General features: G+C 41.3%; 1 protein-coding gene and 1 long non-coding RNA gene across 4 annotated transcripts in view; both read left to right on the plus strand.

Moving 5' to 3' along the window:
- LSAMP (limbic system associated membrane protein) overlaps positions 1-16930 on the plus strand; it is a 977049-nt gene that overhangs the window by 550172 nt on the left and 409947 nt on the right. The window lies entirely within an intron of this gene.
- The window catches only part of LOC147654352 (uncharacterized), a 55270-nt gene that overhangs the window by 19061 nt on the left and 19279 nt on the right, over positions 1-16930 (plus strand). The window contains exon 3 of one of the 2 annotated variants that reach the window (XR_015284984.1): positions 3655-3728. The exons of the other annotated variant lie outside the window; for it this stretch is intronic. This is a non-coding gene — a long non-coding RNA (uncharacterized LOC147654352). Of the gene's footprint in view, positions 1-3654; positions 3729-16930 lie in introns of those variants that run through there. 2 annotated transcript variants of the gene reach the window in all.

The following is a 16930-nucleotide window of genomic DNA, read 5'->3' on the forward strand; positions in this document are numbered from 1 at the left end:
CAAAATGCAGAATCTGAACTGGGAGAGACCATTCTCTGAGTAGAATGATCCCTGGAAACCACTCATGCCAGGAAACATATAGGCATCATGAGGGAAAGGCTGAAGTCTGTGATTGAGTGTGTAGGGTGAGCAGGGGAGAGATCACCTGTAGGAGCAGCTGCCTACACCTTCTCTTTTATGCTCATTGTAAATAAATTGCATTTATCATTACCCACACCCTTTGTCTCCAGGCTTCTGAGGTGTTGAAAGCTCCAGTTAAATGGCTTGCCCAAAGAAAACACTGTCACATTTGCATAATATTTTCATAGACACCTCGCTCAACCTGAGCCTGAAGGGAGACAGGGATGTTCCCTGAATATTTTATATTCCTGTCCCCAATTCCCACCAAGCTAACTCTAAATTGTGGTATGGATATGAGTATAATAGAGAGAGAGAGAGAGAGAGAGAGATGGCTAAGAGGTCTGAATTTGTCTAGGGTATTTTCAGACACTCTTAGTTTAAGAAGCAACTTACACCCCATAGAAGACTCTGAAATAGTGCTATTTAGAAACAAATCAGCTTCCATTTCACCTCTTTTTCTGTATTCCTCTTCTCTCATTCTTCATTACTAGGGACATCTGCATGAAAACAGAGTCTTTTTTTTATATCTTGGGAGTTCATCTGCCTCTGCTGATTATCCCCTCCCTCCCCTCTCCTTCTGAAGTCATTATCTTCTGATTGCATTACATTTGCAGCCATCCCACCGCGGGCTCTCTTCTCATCAAGATTCTCCAGCTAAGCAAGGGAAAGGATAGGTCAGCTTGTGGAGAGAAAACCTCAGGGAGAGCCTGGCCCCAGCAGAAGGGGTGTTGGGGTGCAGTCTGTGTCACTGTCTCTCTAGGCACCATCACACTCAGCCACTGCTATTTCTGTAGAGGCACAGTGAACTCAGTCAAGTTTCTCCCACAGATGGTGTTGGAACAAGAGCTGGAGGAAGTATTTTTGACAAGACGCGTATCTGCTGCAAAATGCAATGTTATTCGTGTCACCTACCCTGCAGATGTTTGCAAGCTTGAATTGAATTAGGGAAACTTTCATTACAGGAGTGGGGAGAATAACTGAAGATGTAAAATCCTGCTCATTTTCCCGAAACCAGAACTGGAAGCCTTAATTACGATAGAGTTACACTCAATCTTGCTCTGGGCAAGTAATATTTGTTTAACTGAAGTGGAACAGCTTCCTTAGGAGAAATTGAGGGGGATCCTTCTCACAACAAATGCAACCAAAGTTTGTGCTCTTACTTTGAGTCAGAAAGTAGATTTTGTCATGGCCCTACTGTGCCCATTTACAGCACTAAAGCTTTGCCAGTTTACCATCCTGTGTGATAGAGAACAATAGCTTTCATCTCTTGAAACCTCTTAACAGACTTAACCTCTTAACTCCCAGATATTCTGTTGCTCAGGTCTGCTTTTTAAGATAACGACTGTCAGACAATCTCTATCAACATTTATCCTGTTGATATCCATTGAACTTTGATTGAACCCATTTAGAGGTTTAAAACCAAATTCATATGTCTCCAGTATTTTTGTATTCATGTTTTCTTCTTCATACTTCCTTCAGCCAGAAAAGGAGGCTCCAAAATAAATTGATAAAATTATATCTTGGAGGAAGAACTTTCCTTTAGGAGTCCTTAATGGGGCTCTGGATTGTGCACTTGGGAGACAGCTTTCCTTAGAAACTTTTTTCCACTGGACATATCAGAAGAACCTTGGCATTGTTCCTTACCTCCTTCTAACTACATGCAAGTGGTGTCACAAGGACAGTTTGTTTGCTTCCATTGTTCTACAACAGCTCCTTCTTTGAAAATATTGCAAGCAATGGGGATAGGCCCCTCTTATTTTTTGTAGAAAAACCCACGAGAGCCCAAGGCAGCAACTGGGCCATAATGGCAGTACAAATCAAGAGACAGAACAATCTGTAAACAGTTTTGTACAGGGTGAGAATGACAAGCCTTTCTTCCCATACAGATGCCTAAGCTGTTCGGGTTTTCCCCAGGAGGCATTGCAGAGGTAATTCGAACTAACAGCTCCAATACATGTGTACACTTTGTATCTTTGGATAGGGGATGCCAGCAAATATTGAATTTACTTCTAGAATTAAGTGACCATGCAGCAGCATGTTATTGCACTTAATGCTACTTCTGTACTACAAAGAGTATCAGTGATAGAAATCAGTTTAAATGTAGGATGATCTGATTTTGCAGTATCCCATTACAGCTGGGAGCTCTGCAGTGTTACTGCCGAGGGCTCGGCATCTCTAAGTCAATGGGTACATCTGTTTCAGGACGTGTTTGCAAAAGGACAGACAGCACAGTGGGTGGCTCGATCCCTCAGTCCTTTGTTTGTTCCTTAAGGATATGTCAAGGACAAGATCGTGATCTCGTTTCTATTTTAAATCATCTAGGTGAATTAATTTCAAGAGAGTTGAGGATTTGTGTTGGGTTTTGTCCCCTGTGGGGATTTTCTTGGGATGGGAGTAGACAGGGTGACTTCAGGTATGCAAAAGACATTACTTAACTTGAAACCAAGGATTTATGCAGAATGGCTTCCCCGTGGATACTTCCCAGGGTTGATCCATACTTAAAGATGATAAGGGAGTTGGTTAGGTTACTCCCAGTTGTGTTTTCATTGGGACGATTAGGCAAAAAATAAGTCTGAGGCCAGCAACAGCACAGCATCTGGCTATCCCAGCATGTATCCTGCTTCATGTGCTATACATTGTGTCTTAAAAAAAAAAAAAAAAAAAAAAAGAAAAGAAAGGAAAAAGAAAAGAAATAGAATCAGCAGAAGAATTCACATTGTTGAAGTTAGTCACTGGATTAAATTGCCATTTGTCAATAGAAATTTAATTTGTATTATAAATTACTGCAGCATAACTCTCAGACACATTTTATCAATGTGTTTCAAATTATTTAATAACAATATTTTTCAAAAATAAGCACTGCCACTTGTTTTCACCCCACCCCTTCTAAAATAAGTCCATTCTGAGGGTTTCCATCAGTGTAATAGCCAACTCTGCAAAAATTCCAATGAAATAAACTATCACCAGGAGGATTAAAATCCATTGCCATAAACAAAGTCTTTTTTCCCTCCCCAATCAATGGCCTGCTGTGCTGCTGCTAATAGGACTGTACAGAAGTTGCACAGAAAGGAATTTGTTTGCAGGTTCCTCTGACTTTTCTGTTTGATTTTCTTGATGGAGAGGGGGCAGGAGAAGAATGTCATAGAAAGATTCATAAATTATTTCACTGGATATAACATGTATTGCAGAGATGAAATCCTTCAGTCTGCAGAATTCAACCTATACATTCGAAGAAAATTTTCATAGCAGAAATGGGTGAAAAGCAGAAAATTGGAAGGAAACCTCAGAGAATGTGACTTCTCTCATATTTTGCTACTGGTTTCCAATCTTATCCTTCCATATTTCAGCCTTGGCTTTATCCAACAGTTCTTCCATTGTATGTTCAGGCTGATTCCCTGCCTTTGCAGCCCTGAGCTTCCCACACGCAGTCTGCCAGTGCACCACAATTATTTTATTGTTCCTCGTTTTGTAGAAGGTGTAATTTCCTTTAAAACATGAATAATCATGGATATTTCTTTCTCTTTTTATTTTCAGGTAAGTGGCCATTCCTGCTTTTGTCAGTCTGGTGAATGATCAGCAAAGCACAGATCTCAAAGGTCATTTTTGCGGTATGATTTCTTTCCAAGAACCTTGAACTATTTTCCTCATCTGAGTTTGTACAGCACCTTGGCAGGAGATTTGAGATAGGCAAACTGCTACTTAACCAAGCACTAATGTATTTTCTTTAATTTTTGTGGCTTAGTCTAGCCTTACTGAGGTGCTCAGGAATAAGGAGCTAAGGGGAGAGACTGTTCATGGATCTTCAACCACTAGGAAAAATAATTGAAGGGGCCATGGCAGAATAGTTGTTTGTGCCCTCAGAATCATACAACTGACTTCAACAGCTGTAAAGTTTTTAATTCATATACTTTTAATCTTACGCTTTTATTTGCTTTAGGGGCGGTGTGGATGTTGTGAATCTGAAATATTTTCTCCCTCCCTCCCTTTTTCCCTTTTCCCTTCTCTATATAAAGGTGTTTAAAATTATTAAAAATAAAGTAACGACACTATGCTTACTTTCAGGAATGTAGAGATTGATCTTTAGTAAAGAAGTCTTAATGACATAAGCACTATCAGTCACTGGGGGAAATATTGTCACAACATGAGATTAATTTAATTTTAAATGCAGGGTTTTAAGGGTAATTCCAGGGGAAGGAAAAAAAGACAACATAAATTTCTTAGATACAGAGAAACCAAATTCTTTGATATGTAAGACAATTTTATAGCTCTCTGATTTGTTGGTTGATAATTTTTGATGCTGAATGGACAGTTATTTTCTAATGTGACTAAATTATTATCTCAAATGAGTTAGTTGGCCACAGCTCTGAGTAAAACCAAGAAATAAATGTAAGCCTGGAATACATTAAGTATCAATATTAATTAATGAGTCTCGGACACACACAGGAAATTGCCTTAAACCTCCAACCTTCTGAAATATCTTCAAGTGGGATTACTGACATAAAGGATTTGATCTAATTATCACTGCTAATTTCCTTTATGATGGGGGTAGCAACGCTGTTGTTAAAAAAGGCACAGTCAAGATTAGTCACCTACAGTCTTAGTGTTAATCCCTAATCAGTATTACTAATATTTTAAAACTGAATCTTTTAGAAATTATCACCACCGGTCCTGCTTCACAGTTTATTCAGTGCAGGCAATTAGATGGCTCAATTATTTCATCCTGATTTGCTGGGGTTTGCGTTTTTATTTCTTGGAGCTTTCTTCTCCTGAAACTGGCATTATTGGTTATACTTTCTCAGCCTTTTTTGCAGTCTGAAATGCTAGCTGTACACCATAAGAGTAGGAAGCAGATAGATTAAAATGATTTAGCAAGATTATGTGTTTTTTCCCTTCTGGCTTAGCCATTAGAGGTAAGCAAACTCTGTGAAATAAACAAAACCCAAGAAAATCGTGATGAGGGGGCAGGAGAGTAATCAGAAAAAAAAAATAAAAAAATTATCTGGAAGATATTGCACCTTCATGTCCCTGATGTGATTTTTTGGGCAGTTTTTTGGGTGTGCTTAGAGTAAGCAGCTGTGAGGCAGCCCATGTGTCACAAGAAGCAGCTCCATACCTAGCACCTTTATACTGGGACAGTGCAGAGAGGTCACACGGGGGCAGTGCAAGGTGTGGGCACTCCCCTGCACTGCACAGGGGAGGTAAGGAGATGCTCCAGTAGCTTCCTGGGGAGCAGGGACTCCTAGCACATCACTCATCATGCCTTTAACAGGCCAAGGTATCTCAGAGGAAATGCCCATGAGGGCTTGGATGCTCTGTGAGTCCCAGCATCTGCCAGAAGAATATATAGTGCGTAGAAGGTTCCTGAAAGAACCAAACAACTCGGTTCCCTCCCAGCCCTCAGCCTTGGGACAGAGAAAACTCAGCTGACAACCTGCTGCCTCTAACGCTGACACAGAGAAATGTTACCTATCTGTGCAGTTCATTATCTGGTACTTGGATCTTAGTGAATAAAGTTGTTGCTGGAGAAATCCCATAGCCACCGATGTCATATTAGACAGCACAACACGCTATCAGCTCTTAAATGTCCAACTCATCAACACAAATTGGTTCCTGTGAACAGCAATCCCATGCAGAGATCAGTTTTCCCTTGATGCTGCCTTTTCTCTTTTTTTCCCTCTGTCCTGGTTTTCTTCTTTATGTTCTTTGGATGGTCAAATGATCTCTTCTTACATAGACCTTGAAAGATTTTAATTGGCACACAGAACTCATCTGGAAACGAATATCTTTTATTGGTTCTTTGATTTGTTTCTAATGCTATTTTATTGACAATTGTTTCTGGGTAATGATCCAAACCTTGGCAGTGCTTTTACATGAACACGTGATGCTTCGATAGGGGATGAGAGTTTTGGAGACAGCTCTGTAGCTGGCAGGCTTTGATTCAGCAATTGTGCCAACAGGTACAGGACCTACCCCCTGCTTCTGAGAAGAAAGCAATTTAAAAAGTACCAGTTTATAGAGAGCTGTCTCATTGTTGTGCCTCAAAACAACTGAGCAATAAAGGCCAACACACAAGATAAATGCAAGAAAATCTGGCAAATTCTTGTGTGACAGTGACACCCTGCAAATTAGCAAACAGAGATGATAATAACAATATGAACAAAAAAGAGCAAAGATGATGAATCACAACATGCATTTTATTCACTTACTTTAAGAGGTGCTAGTTGTCTATACCTTTCTAATTCTCTGGAGCAGATTTCTTAAGAGTAATAAACCTTTGACAATATGGCACCACTCCCCTGTAAACATCAACCTTTTCTGAGCAGAACAGCAATATTATTGTAGGTAGGGGCCTTTATGTGGAAGGTATTAATGAGCCTTTTACAGATAAAAAGAGGTGAGGGAGGAACACTGGAAGTTTTTATCAGTGATGCAGCTGCTCTGTGCAGCAGAACAGAGTGCTAAGTTTGGAAGGAAATGTGGGCTGTAGAAAATGATGGAGGATGTGCAGGTGTGCAGTTATTTGTGATTTGGAGAAAGAAAGGATAGCTGTAATGGGATCAATCATAAATGTTTATGTCTGAGTGCCTGTGAAGACGTACACTTAACACCTACAAACTCATTTAGGTGGACTCAAGCATGTCCTTGTGTCACCCTATGGCACTCTATAGAGACCTCAGAGAGATGAGGAAGGAGGCCTGTGTAGTTTGTTCTTTCTGTTTTACAGACTCAGAAATTTGGGCACAAGTAGTTCTCAAGTCATTTGTCAAAGATCATTCAAGGAGGTGAATAGGCCTCTGGCCTTTTGAATCCTGCACTGTCACAGTATCCTCTGAGAAATATTGGTGGCTGATACAGAATCCCTGCAAACCAGGAAATGAAAGAATAGTACTCCAGACTATAATGGGGGAAGTGAGAAGGGTTTGTCTAGCATTCTTAAACATTTCTCTCTCCCCCTTTAACCCCTGCATCCAAAGGCCAACATATTTTTCTCTAAAAAAAAACACTGTGTGTAAAAAAACTCTAGTGAGCTACCTACATTTTGAAAACTTCATAGGGAAAAAAGGATTAGAGAATTAATACTTTTTTATTTAGTCTTTTAAATGAAAGCACAGTTCTTTGGGAGATGTCTGGCACCTTCTTGAAAAATCTGACCCTCTTCTGATGTTTCTAATTCATCATTGACTCACTTCTCAAGTTTTCTTTTCACCTTTTCAAAATGGATTCCATACTGCTTGAATTCACCAGGTTCTTTCAAAGAAACTACATCTGAAGCTTCTAAGACAATCTGCTTTTTTGATAGGGTGTTGCTAAGAATCACTGAAAGCATTTTCCAATTTTTGTTACATCACCTATAGTTTGCTGAGTCCCCTATTTCAGAAATGACTTGTCTAAATCTCCCTGCAAAATGCTTTCCATAGATCAGGCAAACAGTTCTTTCTAGCTGCAGACAGTGTAAGCTTCTGAAGTAGAAACCACTTTGTCTGTGAAGAGAAGAGGTATAAAGGAGCAGACTCCCTTTTAGCATAAACAAGGCTGAAACAAGCATTTTTTTGAGAGAGTAATAGGTGCTCTTCCTCACTATGAAAATAGTACCATAGTTGAGGTCTGAGAGTGTTCTCTTGCTTGTGGAAGGCTTCCCCAAAAGGTTAGAGGTGCCATCAGATTTATGTTGGAAGCAAATGGGCAGGGGAACACTGCACACCATCTGCACCTGCAGCATCCTCAGAGCCAAGCAGTCAGACTTGAGCTCCTTGCAGAGATTTGTTTCACATGCTGTAATCTGTGGGCAGGGATGCAGTCAGAAGAGTGGGTTGTCTGTCTGTCTGTCTGTCTGCCTGGATTGTTGTTCTCCTGTACTTCAAAGCCTCCCATTTCTGACCTAGCTTGGCTGCTGGTCCCTCACCAAACCTCAGGATAGCAGGTGTTTAGTGAGCACCATGGGCAGCACTGGAGCCTGCCACGGACGGTCTGTAAATCAGTTTGCTCTGTGCAGCAAGGTTCTGGCTTAATGATGAGTCAGAAGAAAAATGTTATTAATATTTAATGTGCAAGCCAAATGTCTAGTGTGCTGTTATTAGTTACACATCATGAGGGGTGCAGTATTGGCTACCAGTCAATGCAGGTCGCTTCCTCCAATGTTCTCGTTCTGCAGACTTAATTCGTACTGTATTTTTCCATTCACTGAGACAAATATCTGCTCCATTTAAAGGAGCTTTGTCAAAATCTTCTAGCTAAATCTTTAAATTGGTGTGCCTAGCTTTCAAGACCCCTTTCTGTGAGACGCTTGATTACTTTTGAGAGCAATTCTTCAAGCGGTAGGACACTGCCACCTTTTAAAGAGGCTCAGTGCTGCACCTCAGCCATGAGCCTTTATGGGAGAAACCCCTTCAAGGTAGAGACATAGGGAGTGAGGGAAAGAGATCTGTGCTCTTTGCTTGCCTGAATCTGCTCTTAATGAACAGACAACTGCTTGGGTGTGCTTCAAGTGAAACATTTAGACCAGGGCTGCATTACTAAAGCAGAAACAGAGTGCTGCTGGTGGATAATCCAGATTCCTGTTTGCAGGAGGAAACAACTCAGCATTGGATGCTATGTCATTGTTGGGTCACACTGGAAAAGAGCTGCATCTGCAGCCTCACCCTGTGCTGTAGCTATCAAGATTCAGGGGAGACAGTTTCCCATGTATTACCTCTTCCTCAAGCCCCTTCATCCACCGACTTCCAAAGACAGAGTTTGCATGGTTGTGCTGCTAGGACTTTCAAATGCCACTCACTGGGTGAGGAAGGATTGCTGCCCCTGACTTAGGCTCTTGTCCTGTAGCAGCCTGATGCAGCTCTGCTTTTGAGGAGTACAAGCAATTCCCTCAAGGGTGAGAACAGTAGGCTAGGCCAGTACCTTTTCTGCAGTCTGTGAAAAAAAAAAAAAAAAAGATTCTTTTTCAGAAAAGAATCTGGACAATTTCTGCAGTTTCCCTTGTATCCTCCAGTACAGACAGTCATTGGACTGGGGACATTAGGAGATGCATTTCTTCCTATTTGCTTTCATATCTCTTTGTGACCTTGTTGTCCGTGCATTTGTCCTGTTGTTAGACCTGCTAATACAATCTGCCCCTGCAGCCTCCTATGGCAGCAGATTCACTACATGCTATATGGAAAAAAAAAGAGAAAAAGAAAAAAGAAAGGAAAATAAGCCTTTGTATTCCTGGAAAAAGGCACATGGTTTCTACGTAAATTATTTTTCTCTTCTTGTTTATTTAATACTGCTTGGGAGCATTTGCCTCAGGGGCAGATTGGCTTCTTGTGGAGGGACTAACACCAGGAATTAGAGAGGCCCTTTCTGAATTTGTGCTGTTTTCATGCAAGGGCTTGTCCTTTGCTTTCAGCTGTGTTACTCCTGATTTCCAGCAGCACAGCCTAAATTAGAAACAGAGCTCATGAGCTTCTGCATCATTCATTCCTCTTGCATTAAATTGACCAACTCTTGAAGTCCTACTTGCTTGGAACCAGCACCAATAAGAAGATTAAATGAAGCAAAACAATTGTATTTATAAAGCATGTCTCTTCTTATGGCATTTAGAGGGAAGCATGTACAGTTCTTTTTTACTCTGTTCTATTTACAAGATATACTCAGTTTCTGTTCATCTTGGAAAAAACGATGGCAAGAAAAGCAAAAAAGCCATACACAGGTAATAACACTTCTGGAGGGGCTGCTGAAAAAAGATAATGTATAAGTCCCAGCAGAAACAGTTGCTTTCTGTATAAGTATTAACCATTTCCCTCCAAACACCTATATTTTCTCATCCCTGGCTGCACTCAATTTTATGGTAGAGTATGTCTTTGAGGCACTTCACTGGGGCAAATTCTTATTCATCAAATTGGGGTCAAACTAACTGTAGGATGCCTCACTCAGCCATGGTGCTCATCTGCACTTCATGCAGGAAAATAAAAGTTACCTACCTTTGAAGTGAAAACTATCAGAGAGAGTTATGTGACCTGAATAGTCTTACTTTAAGACTACTCAGTCTCCTCTTAATCATCCTATTCTGACCACATAGGAACAGATTAAAAGATCTGTTCCACAGTGTCATAATTTTGGTATTTCTAAGTCTTAGAAAGCATGCTGGAATATAACAAAAAATATAAATGTGTATACAGGGCCATTTTTCTCATAGAAAATAAACAAAAGCAATTTTCATGCAGTAGACCAAAACCAACCCAATAAAATCATTGTGTGATGTAGCAGAGAGGGCATAGATACTCACAGAGCCTATTTTGAATTAATTTCTTAATGTTATCATTAATATTCTTACAAATCATGTAGTTCCATAAAGCTCCAATGACATAATCCTTCAGACTGTGACCTGGTGCCCACTGGTGTCGGTGGTAACTGTCAGTAGATTAAGTATGTAAAAAAAAGGTTCAAAAATGCAGTAACTCTTCTCTCAGTTGAATAAAAGTGAAATGTTCTTTTGCATTGGAATTAAGGTCATGGTAGTTAAGGATCCTGAAGCATTTTTACCCGCTTCAGAGCCTGTGTCCTGAGAGAGAAACAAAATTTCACTTAGGAATAATTGCATTTACTCTTTCTATGTTCTTTTTTCTTTTCTTTTTCTCTTCTGTACTTGCTATGGAGGTCCCTGTCTGTCCCAATCCAGCAAAGTAGACCCATTTCAATAAATGAAGTGTTTGAAGTTTTCAGAACATTCAATGAATTCTTGGGAAGAAGTATAAATTCTGGCTCTAATATTGATGCTAATAAGTTATATGCGTATTTTTTTTAATTGCAATCAGAGTATAAAGATTTTGCTATGAATTGTAAAATTAGCCAAAGCTGCCTGGCATGTCGCTGCTGCACTTCTTCTCTTCCACATGACATATTCTTAACTAAGTCAATCATTTACATGGGCTTTAAATTTAATTTAAATGTAATGAATTTAAATTGGGCTTTGCTCTATTTCAAGGTTGTTGGGTTACTTTTCTGTAAGTTAACATTCAGCACGAGGGATTCAGCTTCTGGATTTTGGTTTCAACTGCTCCCCCTCACTCTTAAATTCCCTCCTCCTTTCCCCCGCCCCCTCTTTATCATCTCTCCACAGCAAATCCATCTACACAGCCTTTAGCTGACTTGAAGCCCAGGAAGGGTGCAGGGGAAAGGGGGCAACACAACCCCAAGCTGCATGTATTAGGAGTGTGAGGATTACTGGTTGGAGCCAGCAACAGAAAAGCATTACAAGAAAATCAAATAGATATATTTTTGGAAGGAATCATGCAATTCTCCCTGCACACGAGTGCCTATCTCAGTAATCATTCTCTTCCTCGATCAGAGTCCTCTTAATCCTCCAACCCGTCACCCTCCTCCATCAAATCTCCAATACTTCTGAAATAAATCAAATCAAGAATTAACCTTTCAACCATGAAATGTTCCTTTACTATGGAACGTGTGTGCCCTCTTAATCTCTCTGCTACAAAACATGAGGCAAAGACTACTCCATTAGTGGTACTGGACTTCTAAATTTTCTGCCCTTGCGTGTCTTTTAAAGATCCTTAAGTCCATTTCAACAGGAATCTCCTGATGCCTTTTCCCAGACTCTGGAAAAAGAAGATACCAGTCTGTGACAGACTCAATCTGGAAGAGGTTCTATTAAGCTCTGGATTTTCTTCCTACCATGGGACAAACAGATGCTACCTGTTAGCATGTTAGATAGGCAATTATGTATCCTTTGGGATTTAGGGAAGCTTTTCATTATCACTTTTGAATAAACAGGAGTGTAACTAGTCCTGGCTCAAAAGTGCGGAGTCAAGACGAACACCATGGGAAATTCTGGGCAAAGTCAGGGGATTTGAATTTGAAGTTACTCAAGAGGTGAGAAAGGGATGAATTTTCCATACCTTATGGACTGTGCCTCACAGAGCCTGATCCCAGCACTGTTCTTGCAGAATTGGAACCTGTGAACAAAATGCCTTGGGTATTCTGCTTACATCTGCAAAGTCTTGCTGTTTTCTTGGTTGGTTTTCTTCACATCCTGTGTTCCTAACCAAAGTTGTTCCCACACCTGTGTCTGCTCCTGACATCAATGCCATTTAGCTTTATTGATACCCAGCAGGGTCATAAGCATTCCGTGTGTATTCACAGATTAGAGCTGCTGATTGAACTGTGGCTGCTCTCAGTCGCACCTTTGCTCATTAATGTGATACGGAACCAGACAAAAGATCTGTTGCATTCAGTAGCCTGACTCCAGCAAGAGCCAAAATATTTTTCTATTACCAAAAGGGAGAAAAGAAGCCTAAGTGACCAAGATGTATTTGAAACAGGGTCTAGCACCCACTGTCAATGTATGCTGCAATCAGTAATAGGGAAAGATGTCCCCATTGCACTTCACAGTACCTTCTCTGTGGACTCATTTCTCTCTAGATCCTTTTCTCCCATATCAATTTCATGCTGTGTTACATTTTCTTTCTCCTAATTGAAGCTGGCATTAATTGGTACCGTTCTGTTTTCTCCCATCTGAAAGTCGTCTTCACCCTGAAATAAGGACCTGAAAATGGACCTGTAAATACTACAGTGTGCTATGTCTGCTTTCATCTTCAAATAAGACCTGGGGTGCTACTGCCACAAAACTCAACATCAGCTCTTCTACACTGGCCACAGGCTCACCATGGGTTAACAGAATGTTGGTTGCAAAGCACAGAGAAAATATAGTGGTTCAATAGTAATGAAGTAACAATGTACTAGCATAGCAAAAAATGGAGTGAAAATTATAGCATAGCTGATTCATCACTGTGTTATTCTACTTAAACCAGTAGTGATTCAAAGCCAGCAACTTGGGAGAGGTTGTTAGAGTCTTTATGAAGTTTAGAGCCATTTACCAATATACACTCAAATTCATTTTGTTTCATTATGGTCATGATAACCTTATGTGTTTGAAGATAGTGACTTGGGTTTTTAGTTTTGTTTTGGGTTCATATATTTTTTTTGCCTCTTGAAGGACAAATCTGTTGCTAGATTTCTGTGTGCTTCTGCCTTACAAAAGCTCATTTGAGGAAATATTAAGACCACAGCTGTAAACCTGTAGCATGTTGTAGCATCATGGGATATGTGTAGCAACTTCTAAAAGTAGTTTATCATTTTTGTGCACTTGCAAATGCAGCAAGCCTTTCTATCTACTCTGTGTTATTCTTGCCATATAATTAGACATACTTAGAGTTTTCTTGATCTAATATTTCAGAGAGTTAGGTAAATAATTTATAGGGTACTCTTCACAAATGGATACAATGTGAATTCAGAGCTAATCTGCTCCTCTGGAGGTACATAAAATTATCAAGCTTATACAAGAGCAAGCTAATTAGGAAGCAATCATCATCAACAACAGCTGTTCTTAGCTCACTGAAGGGCGGAGGCTTTTCTTGCACAGTCCACTCATCCATTTCCTCTCCCCAGCTTTCCATGAGACAAGCATCTCCAGAGCTACTCCTGTGCAGCAATTCCTGTCACTCTCAGTTCAGTGTTTCTGCTGTCTAAACAGGGAGTTCACTTCTGCAGCAATTTGTCAGCATTTTGCTAAGGATGGATGCATATCTGGAGAGTGGTGGAAGGGCAAGGACGGGTGAAGTGCCCAAAGTATGGTTTTCCCACGGTCTCAAAAATGATGAGTGCATATTTATTTAGACTACAGCGTTCTTTATATTTATATCGACTCTAGATTTTAGCCAGGATGAAAACTAAAACACACATCAGAAAAATGATTTATTTCTACACCAGAACTGTTAAAATGTAGTGGCTGGGAATGTTGTGGTCAGCCCTTCACTGGCGTCACCTTTCTTCTTTTTAACCCCATTACAAGCATAGCTAGGCCCATTGGGCAGGAGATGCATCAACTTGTACCTCAAAAGTAGATAGTAGCTCTCCAACCTGAAGCATGCATGAACTCAGCAGATACCTTTTTCTCTTGTGCTCCCATCACATCACACGATGGAAAGCCAAGCCAGGTGTTCTTTGTTGAAACCAGTATTACCTGCCTCACTGTCCGTGGAAGTGCTTGCTACTAGCAGAGTCTTTGTGCCGTGCAGGTGAGAGATGGAGATCAGCTGTGGAAGGTCTGTGGAGAGGGAGAGATGGAGAATGGGACAATGGACAAAGGGGTTTTCATGATCACTGAACTCCCAACTCCCTCATATTCTCCACTAAATCAAAGAGCAGTGAAACTCTGTGTGGGGAGGAGGTGACATGCTGGCCACAAGGCTGGAGGCACTAGCTGTCAGAAACAGCTTTTATCCTCAGGAATGAATGACAGGAAAGTTTTTAGAAGAAGAGGGTATCTTCAAGTGTTACAATGCTTTTCCACTTGATTTCTACTTTTGGTCTCATCAGACCACCCTTCAGCCACCAAAGTGCTGACCCCAAAGAAGGCCAGAGTTCTCACAGAAACCTGCCTGGAGAGCTGCCTGTGGCCATCTCCATTTCTTATTGCCCTCCTCTCACTGACACAAAACAAGGAGAGCTGAGGGCAAGGGAGAGCTGTCTGCGAAGCATTGAGAGACCTTGTGAAAGGTAGGCTTCTCCTTGGCAAACGGTGTTGCCTCTCATCATGGTTGATCATTCCTATGGTTTTCACGTGGCTGCCTGCTGCTGGAATTGGGCAGAGATGCCTGGGAAGTTAGTAGGCTTCTGACAACTTGGAGAAGCAGACCAGTCATCAGCAATGGCAACAAAACACAGACCAAGGTTACTGGCCTTTCCCTGCCTTCCACCTCAGCAAGGAGGAGGGAGAAGCTCCAGAATAATAGGGTAGCCCCAGTTTTGGTTTCCCCCTGTAGCACCTGATGGAAGTCATCTCTCTAGAGGTGACTAGCCTGGTCTTCATACTGCACACAGTGGCCTGCTGGTACAGAGCCAGCTATTTGCCTCCACAGGATTGCAGAGGGGATATTCAGTATCCCACAGACTCAGGAGATGCAAAAGAGGAGACTGAGTTTGGGGAGAGGAAATATGGGTGTCAGAAGGGGAATTCAGGGTTGGCAAAGTCTCTGACAGCTTTATAGATGAAACCACTGCCAGATGTTAATTGTTTTCTGTGTAGTTTTCAATTGATCTGTAATTTGACTGTAGATTCCAGGCTTTTATAATAAATTGTGTACAAAGCTAGCCACTTAAGGAGATAATAAAGACTCAAAGGCAGACAGAGGCATAAATTTGCACTTATCCAAGAGTAAGAGATGAGTTAGGGCCTCTCTGGCAGTCTGGTTTTTTCCCCCTTCTTCCTTCCTCCTTTTGTTCTGTAGGAGGAGCATGAGGGAACGAGAGTTTCTGTGCTCTGCAGACAGAGGAAAGAAGTTGAAGGTCAAATCCCAGCTGTGCTGCAGACACATTCCTTTTGGTGGAGATGCCTCAGTGTCCATTTAACTGGCAGATTAAAGCTCCTGTTTACTCTGATGGTGCAGGAGCCTTTTCACTGATCAGAGTTTCTCCTCTGTCTTGGTTCATTTATGCATACCCACACTCACTGGTGTGTCCATCCATCTACTTTTTTGTGTTATCTCTGCAGCAGCTGCTGCTTTCACTTGTTTTGGTAGAAGCTTGCTATGGTAATAACCTACATGGCTTATGAAATATTTTTTTTTTTTCTGTGAAAATGTCCTGAGAAAATCGGTGTCTTTTCTTTATGTTCTTGAAGGAAAACTGCATGAGGTGTGGATGACTTGGTGCTCTGAGTAGTGTCAGGGCTGTGTGTAGCAATAAGTTGCATAAAACTGCTGACATGATAAATTGCATAAAATAAAGAGAATATTGAGCAGGAGTCACTACGGAGGTGAGCTTATCTCCAGTACTGAACTCACTACTGGCAGGATAGCCTGAGCATCAGGTACTGGAAACTGGGATTTTTCTGATAGCTTCAGCAAAGCCAAACTGATTTGCATCATCTGATTGTATGGCCCTTTCCCATTTTCAGTTCTGTGAAGGCTGACAGTGTGATAATATAATTTGCAAGACACTGAGAACAGCCACTGTGCTATTGGATGGTTCAAAGGCCTCCGCAGGAGGCACTTCCATTCTGAAAGAGTGGAAAGTGTGAGCATTCTCTTTTTTTCTCCTCTCTGCCATTAAGGGTCAAACCTGTGCAGCAAGTGGCTGAGAATGATCAGGTTCTGTCCATGCTGCTCTGTGAAGATCTGAGTGCATCCTTCTCCCCTGTGCCCTATTGTCTCTTTTATACCTAGACATGTCTATATGTTCCTTACAGCTGCTTCCAAGTTTGTCTGCTGCCACAATACCCACTGCATTTAGGTTATAGTTGGACTTGTTGCTTCAAAGGAGTGTTCAGGCCTGGCAAACACATTAAGTACCTCTTTCTATGCTTCTAGTTAGAGGTTGCTTTTGTGTGAACCCCCCTGCATGGCAGTGTACATTTCGGGGGCTGTATGAGTCTCCGTGTTAGTGCACAAAAGCATTTGTCTGCCACTGACTGTGTGCATTCTCCTTCATTCCTGTCTGACAAAGCACATGGGTAAATTCACAGTTTTTGTACCTTATGAAGGACTTTTTTAGCGCTTTTGTGATTTTCAGCTGGGTTAGTTGAGGTCTCTGAGTGTTTGTCTGTCTAGCTGTTGGCACTGTTTGGTTCCCTGTCTGTGAATGGCACAGCAATGCTCAGTTGTGTTTGCCAAAGGATGTACAATGTGTATGTGTAATCTGCTCAAATGTGTGCCCATGTGTGTTTGCAGTAGGCTCTGAGGATTTTACCCGTCCGTGCTCTGCCATCTCGGTGCTGTCCGTGCGCGTACGTGAGCGTGGCTTCCCTGCCCTGTGACAGTAG

This window comes from Cyanistes caeruleus, chromosome 3 (assembly GCF_971803275.1).
Source record: "Cyanistes caeruleus chromosome 3, bCyaCae1.hap1.1, whole genome shotgun sequence".
Lineage (NCBI taxonomy): Eukaryota > Metazoa > Chordata > Aves > Passeriformes > Paridae > Cyanistes > Cyanistes caeruleus.